Source organism: Neodiprion fabricii, chromosome 5 (assembly GCF_021155785.1).
Source record: "Neodiprion fabricii isolate iyNeoFabr1 chromosome 5, iyNeoFabr1.1, whole genome shotgun sequence".
NCBI classification, from domain to species: domain Eukaryota; kingdom Metazoa; phylum Arthropoda; class Insecta; order Hymenoptera; family Diprionidae; genus Neodiprion; species Neodiprion fabricii.
In genome coordinates, this window is record NC_060243.1 from 10524630 (window position 1) to 10532493 (window position 7864).

Genomic DNA, 7864 nt, shown 5'->3' on the forward strand with positions numbered 1-7864 from the left:
GTGAAAAATTAACGAATCGCTTCGAAATTTCAACAGTAAATCCTGGCTTCAAAAACATTTTCAAATTCTGGACTAATGTCATTATCTAATTATCCTATCGGACTCTTGAAAAACTTGAAATGTCAGGAAAATAGTTGTTTACAAATTGGCCATCTCAGAAAAATTTATTTTTCAACCCACACCAAATGACTGCCAGTTGAATGCGACCGTAATTTTGATTCAGCGTGAAGCGCGTTCAACTGGCAGTCACTTGCAGGGCCGGGTTTAGGGGGGGGGGGGGGGGGGGCAACCGGGGCTACAACCCCGGGGCCTCCACGACAGAGGGGCCGCCACAATTGAGACTTCGAAAAAAAAATTTTCAAATTCCAACTAGTATATAAACACTAGTAAAAATTTTTTTTATGCTGTTTTCGCTTCTAGAAATTTTTCTTTCGCTGTTTTACCTTGCAAGTAGCAAGTGTGAGTTTTGTTTCTTTTTATTGTAATCTTCAAAAGCCAAATTATTCATTGAAAAGCTCAACGGAAAAAATTGTCCACTTTATTTGGAAAATAATTTGGGGCCAGGGGGCCTCCACTCCTTTGTTGCCCCGAAGCCTCTCGACCTCTAAACCAGCCCTGGTCACTTGGTGTGGGTTGAAAAATGAATTTTTTTGAGATAGCCAATTTGTAAACTACTTTTTTCCAGACACTTCAAGTAAAATTGTTTCAATTATTATTGTAAAATTGAATGTAAATAATTTAATACACTTTAGCAAAGAAAAAAAAAAATAGTATGCTGCGGACGCGAACACAAGACTCCCCGCTTGCCAGGCTGACTCGTAGCCCATTGGCCCACAGTGGAGTTGAGATGTTGAGCTGATTACTTATATAAAAGCTGTGTTTGGGTATTTCCAGTAACCAGTAACCATTATCGTTAATTATATTTGCCATTACTTTTATTGTTATTATTAGTAAGGTTAGTTCTATAAAAAATGTTTTCATGCTTTTTTAATTTAATATAGATGTATAACTTTAATATAAATTTAATATTATAATATTTAATTTAATGAGTATAATAATTAATTTAATTGACAAAAAGATAAATTTTAAATGCAGGATTTTACCCGCGCTCCTGGTTTAAAATTTGGCATTCGGCTTCGCTCGCTTTCGTGGAATTCGCACGTACACACAGCTGTCGTTGTGTGTGTGCGCGCTCTCTTCATTGCTTGGTAGGAGAACATTTCCCCTCGATTTGTCAGCTGACTCGGCATCGTTCGGCTTCCGTCGCCATCCCGACACACCGACGTGCACCGTTGACGTCGTGTGAGATGCGCGCAAGCTGCTAGGGAAGGGGTACTTTTTACCCGCTTTCTGGCAGCACTAGTTGTGCAAAGAGGATAGCGTCTATTAGGTTGTTAAGATCAAGTTCGTAATTATTCATGTGTCTGTCTAGGTCAATGAGGTGTCTAATAAGTGAGATTGCAGTCTTGCTTGTGGACATGAATCTTCCCGAGATAGTCACTTGGTTGCTTAGGGTTGCCAATATGCGGTCTTGTAATTCGTTGTGGGATGCAACGTTATCTAGTTCGTTACGATATGCGCCCAGTGACTATTGCACTGTATTTGTTTGTTTGTTTAGCAGGATTGCTAGATGGTTTGTATCGTTGTATAGATTATCTATCTGTTGGTTCAAGTATTCACCGTCTTCTACATCTAGTATTCCAAAATGTGATTTGGAGAGGCTTCCCACAAAGTTTGAGGCTCCTCTTTTGTCGCGTTGCGTTGCTAACTTGGCCAGTTCCCGGTGCGCGCTTTGTTAACTGTGCGATGACCAATTAATGATTTAATTTGCTTTTGGTATTCTTTGATTGTACTTATTCTATTGGCTAACAATTCTATATGGTCACTCGTATCGCATCTACTTGCTAAGGTAGTACTAAGGATAACAGCCTGCGTGAGTTATTTTTGTTGCCGAACCTGAAATCGAAAGGACGACAAAGAAACCCTAAAAACATCACGGATCGCAGGAGACAACATTCGATGCAGCTACAGCATGATCAACCCGATGAGTCGCCAAAAGATGACGTAAATCAAAAATATCTGGACAAGTTCCTAAAACAAATGACTCCGAAAGTATGGTCCGATATCAACAAACTGTCGAATGGGGAAGGCATGGATAAGCCCGCGTGAGATACGCTTGTCCAAGAAGACCATCGGAAGAATGAAGCAACGGGTGGCCGTGGCTCTGGCCGCTGTTTGGTTAGCTTCGATTGTCGGGGCGTCGCTTCCTTCGGGAGAAACAACCACCTTTTCCAACCCCCGCTCTTCTGGCCCCTCGCCCAATCAATACACCCCGTCGCACCGTAACCCCCGCAGCTACCGAGAGGACGAGGAATACCGCCAGGACTGGATGAACGATGAACCGTCAAGGATAAGAGTCCCGGATCGCGGGGAGAAATTTACCCCCGTCAAAGATTTACGGAGACCCGGAGGATCGTCGCCCGAATCGGACGGCAGATACGGAATCATGGAGCGAAGATTATCCGAAATCTTTGGAAACTCCGAGGAACGGAATCCATCTAAATTGGAAGACATCGAAAAAGACGATGAATTGGACAACGCGGAAGCGATGCGACTGTCGAGTATCAAGGTGGCGTTTGACGAGCCAATAGTTTCGGACGAATTGGAGGAAGGCGAAGAGCTGGAAGACGAGACCATACATCAGGATGATTTCCTGGTCGACGATCCGTTCGAGGATGAGGGTCCAGGTTCGCTTGAGGTATACAAGCTGGACTTGTCCAGAGAGAGGCCATCGCTTGGCGTCTAGATACAACCGCGAAAGACAAACGTAAGGTACAAGAGTAAAGTGCCAAAAAAGGTTGGAGTTAATGACAAGATGATTTTTAAAACGAAATCCAGCGAAGCGAAGTCGAAGAGAACAAACCACGTTTCAAAATCGGCAAAACTCAACGAGTTTTCAGCATCGTCTAGGTCATTGAAGGGCAGAATCTTCGGGGTTGGAGGCGTTCCGGAGCTCCAAGTTGGCTGCGAGTGTACCGAAGTATCTCAACGACAGAAGAGGTCGGATTTCGAGGATACGAATAAGCCGGTAATGCCCACTGTTCCGCTGTTAATCGAACCGGACTAAGACTCCGACGAGTACCTGGACCTGACAAACGACGCCGGAAAAGTTGCGTATCTTCAAAAAATAGCCACGAGCGGATATTCGGGACGAGGTGACAATGCTAGAAGTAGGGAATGGAATTTGATGAGTAAGCGCCATAGTGAATAGCGTGAGACTACGTAGAGAGAAGAGGACAGGACAGAGACCATGAGATTAATGTAAGAACTGTGGGAGAGTTAGCGAGTAGAAAAATAGAGAGAAGTGGTATGCTGGATGTAACAAACAAGAGAAAAATAAAATGCCGAATTTCTCTCTTTTTCCAAGATTCAAAGCGCACTTGTTGGGAAATTGTGAAGAAAAATAACGGAATAGTCATTTTTCCACTTTGAACATCATTATTTGCCATTTAAGGAACAACAAAAATGTTCCTTCAATTTTTAATGTAACTTTGACGCTTCGGTCAACAATTACGGTTCAGCCAATCAATTTTAAGGGGTTTTTATGCATGTGTTGAACTAAAAAAAAACCTGGAAACATGAGTCATTTTCGCAATATTTCTAAAGTTGACGTGGATTTTCCAAACTAAAAAAACCGATTTTTTTGTACCTTTTCAGATGAACAATGAGATGAGAAAAAAAACTATCTTGCACTTAGTTATCGAACGTACTTCGAGAGTTTCTTACCGTTCCCGGAACTCAGGTTCAGCTTGCTGTGGGATCATTAGTTCATTAGATATTGATGATCAACAAAAAGAGGTCCTTTTTTTCCAACGCCAATATCTCAACGACAAATGGTCGTACAGAGGTCCAAAACCAATCGTTGTGAAGCTGCAGAATCAGGCTAGATGAATCCAATATTGACAAAGCAGCGAACAATTTTTTTGAGCTTGTGCACGCTTTTGAAAAAGACATAAATTGTGAGGAATTTCGCCTTGCGCTATTTTTGAGGGTCACACTCAGCGCGATGTCCAAGAAAAAAATAACTAATAAGGATAAGGATTTCAAACTAGACGTTTCAAGCTTCGAAATGCTTCTTGGTTTTCTACGATTCGATTATTTTTCACCAAGTTACAGCTCTTCAAAAATCACTCAAAAAAGGGAGAAATCCTACTGTTCCTTCAATTTTTTTGCTGAGTGTAGTTTTGGACATAGTCCTTTCTGTCTTCGGGATTGAAGGAGCCAGATAGAATCTCCATGATTAAATTTTAAATCTCTGGCTCGAATATCATAACGAGTTTTCAATTTGTCTGAAGCCACAGAAATTCTACTCCCAGCAAAGTAATGAATTTCTTCTAAACGTTGTTGTAATAAAAAGGCATAATCTGTTTGATGCTGTCTTTGCACAGGAACAGGGCCTTTCTCTAAATCTGACGGAAGTCGAGGATTTCTTCTAGTAAGCATGAGGGCCGGCGTCTGCTTCGTCGTCTCATAAATCGCAGATCTGTAGGATAAGAGGAAGAAAGGGATCCGGGAGTTAACGACAGATTTCATTGCACCATTTCCGCAAGCTTCATTTTTTTTGTATGAGTTATATTTGTAACGTATAATATTAATCTGAAAGTCTGCCAGCGCACCCCCGCGACAGGGGGTTACAGGAGGGTTACAATTGCAGCAAAAAATCGACAAAAAAAATTTAAAGCCCCATACGCGAAACTGATTTTACGTACCAGTTGAAACATAAGCTTAGAAATTATCGTCTGCCACCTAAATTCCGCAACAAAATTCGTGTGCCACCCACGCAAGTAAGCGCAAAAAAAATAGTAAAAAAATTTATGCCCGCAAGGATGAAATTGATTGAAATGCTTCTTTTTAAATCAGCAAACACAAAAATAATAGTCTGCCACTAATAAGATACCGCGAAGGTCGTCTGCCAAGCGTGTGAAGTTGCATTCGGCATGCAGGGCGCGAGCACCGCGGCCGAAACCGCGGCTACGACGCTGCATCTTTATCGGCCTGAAAGACGATCGTTGTTATAAATTGTTCAACGGCTATCATGAAGTTGTTTTTTTATATTATACATTTGTTCAATATAATTCATTTAATAAATTCTCGTTGATAGTTACGCTAGATCTTTTCCGTGAAAATGGAGGCTTAAATATAGTGATGAAATTCGCAAAAATGTTCAACATTATAAGCTAAGCAATATAAATCTCTTTTATTACACCTCTCTACTTATCTCTGGGCAAGCTCGTTGGCCGTGAAACAAATAGTTCCGTAGGCGAAAGGTGGCTATAAAATTGGGACTATTTATACCTGCGGAAATATACTCGTGCGCAGCCCTCAAATATAACGGTATCTTTCTTTCCTTGTGTGTGCCCCCTTGCTCGCAGCTGTTGCCATTTCGGATGCCCAGGTAAATATCTACGCAAAAGATGATCCCGACCTAAATTTGGAAAAGGGACCGTTGGCTTTGGTTCGTGTAGCGTCTGTGCGAGTAGTCGGTAGCGTTCTTGTAGTCTCCATGAAAAGTCTCGTGAAAAGAAGTGCGTGCAAGTGTGAAATTTCAAAATGTCTGAAGTCAAGCCAAACTGCGTTTTTTGTCGAAAAGCAACAGGAAAATTGCAACAATTCGTCATTAATACTTTGAATAAAAGTGCACATATTCTTTCAATTCGCAAGGCAAACATTTTAGATTTAAATAGCATTATTATACCTCAAGAAGTAAATGATTGTCAGAGATACCACTCAAGTTGTTATTCAAAGTTTACAGCAGTGTCAATAAAATATCAAGTTGTTCCAGCAAAACAGAAACCATCGAAATCAACATCAAAGTAAGTTTACGCAATGCTTTTTTCTGTCTCTCACAAATACACACATTATACACACGCGCATATTCTGATTTATACACACTTTCATTCCCACAATATAATTGTTACGTATAATACTGCAAATATTATGTTTCAGTGTACATGTAGAAGGATAAAGTGTTCACGATGACAGCAGTGCAGGGCCATCAACGTTAAAAGCAAAGTAAGCGTGATAAAACTTTAGTGATTAATCTACTCAATTGAAAGCTACAAGTTCGTCTACAAATTTTATAATCTTTTTTGCTTGAAATTAGTTTTATTCCTTAAAAGAAAATTTAATCACTTTTATTACGAGTTGATTTTATTAATATAACGCGTTACGAAATACTAAAATTGTTAGTCTATTTAAAAACAGTAATTTTGTATTGAAATATCATTTTGAATGCTCATAAGCAGTTTATTATTTAAAATGTGCAATAGATATTGCTATACTCGTTTCAGACTTATTACGAAAAATTTTTATACTGCAAATATTATTTTGCAGTCCTGATGTGGAAAAAGAAAGTTTTCATGACGATAACTCTGCGGAATCATTAACATCAACACCAATGTAAGTATGATAAATACAAACAGTATGCCTTGGCCACGCAGGACCGCATCCTAACAGAGCGGAAAATTCCTTCTGTTTCCCCTCTGTCACACACTCTCTCACCACCTTGCGGACCCTGCCACCCTCACTCCCTTACTCGCTCTCTCTCTTGCCAACTTTCTCGTTGTCATCCCTTGGATATATACCTGCGCGGTTCTTGTATGCTGCGCGGTTCTTGTATGCTGCGCGCTCATGTTCTCCACTTTTATACTATTCGTGCGCGTTCTTTCGATGCATCGTACATTCATGCTTGCATTCGTACACTTCCAAATACAAATTTTAATATTGCGAAAATTTTTTTGTTTTGCAGTTTAAATAAGGTTCGATTCAGACGCTCTATCATGCCGTCAGTTTGCGGAAGCAAAGGAGCCGTACGAGTTTTTCTAACCCCTAAAATCTGAGTAACCTCTTTCACTAAGGTTGACTCAAAATTTCGGCCTTGATCAGTATGAAGTTCCAGAGGAACTCCGTGTCTACAAATAAACTCTTTAACGAATGCCTGTGCTACAGTGGAGGCTTCGTGATTAGCGAGAGGGACTACTTCAGGCCACTTAGTAAGATAATCAGCAATAACCAGAGCATATTCATTTCCAGAATGGGTTACCGGGAGAGGTCCGAGAAAGTCCATCACTATCCTTTCAAATGGAGCTCCCACGTTGTAAATTTGAAGAGAGCTTTGTCCCTTCGCTCGAGGTCCTTTCTTTGCCGTGCAGATTCGACATCTTCGACACCAATCTTCAACGTCCATCCGGCAACGAGGCCAAAAGTAGAAGTTGCGAATTCTGCCCAGAGTTTTATTTGACGCGAAGTGTCCGCCTGCAGGAGAATCATGATAAAGAGCAAGAATCTCTGGAACTCGTGACCTGGGAACCAAAAGTTGCCACCTGATTTCTTTCAAGTCTGCAGATTCCCATTTTCGGTATAAAATTCCATCAATTAAAAGAATAGAGTCCCATAAATAGAGTATTTAGAGCCCAATGAATTTTCAAATCTGGCTCGGCTAAAGATATATCTTGCCAGTCTAGGCGAGTTTCTGCTTCTTTCCAAGACTTCACTTGATTCAAAGTGTCGTACTCTTGTTGCGATTTTCTCCATTCCTCCTGGTTATTTTCGAAAGAAATCTTCCGTATTATAAGAGAGGGGTCACGATTTTTCCCTAATCGTGCACACTGTTTACACTCTGGCATTTCCTCGCAGGGTCTTCGAGAGAGAGCATCGGCGTTTCCATGATGAATTCCTGCTCGATGACGAATATCAAAATCGCCGCCATCGATGCCGAGCGCAAAAATGATGTGTATTTTCATTCTGATCGTTGCACTAATACCCTCTAAACTCTCGTAGTTACAGATATTTTTGAACACTACAG

The 7864-nt window shown here is 40.8% G+C and overlaps 1 long non-coding RNA gene across 1 annotated transcript; it reads left to right on the plus strand.

The window, feature by feature from the left end:
- The first annotated feature begins 5226 nt into the window (after positions 1-5226).
- LOC124182870 lies at positions 5227-6943 on the plus strand. Its single transcript, XR_006870880.1, has 4 exons — positions 5227-5873; positions 6007-6072; positions 6394-6459; positions 6809-6943. It is a non-coding gene; the product is annotated as an uncharacterized LOC124182870 (long non-coding RNA).
- Positions 6944-7864: the final 921 nt, after the last annotated feature.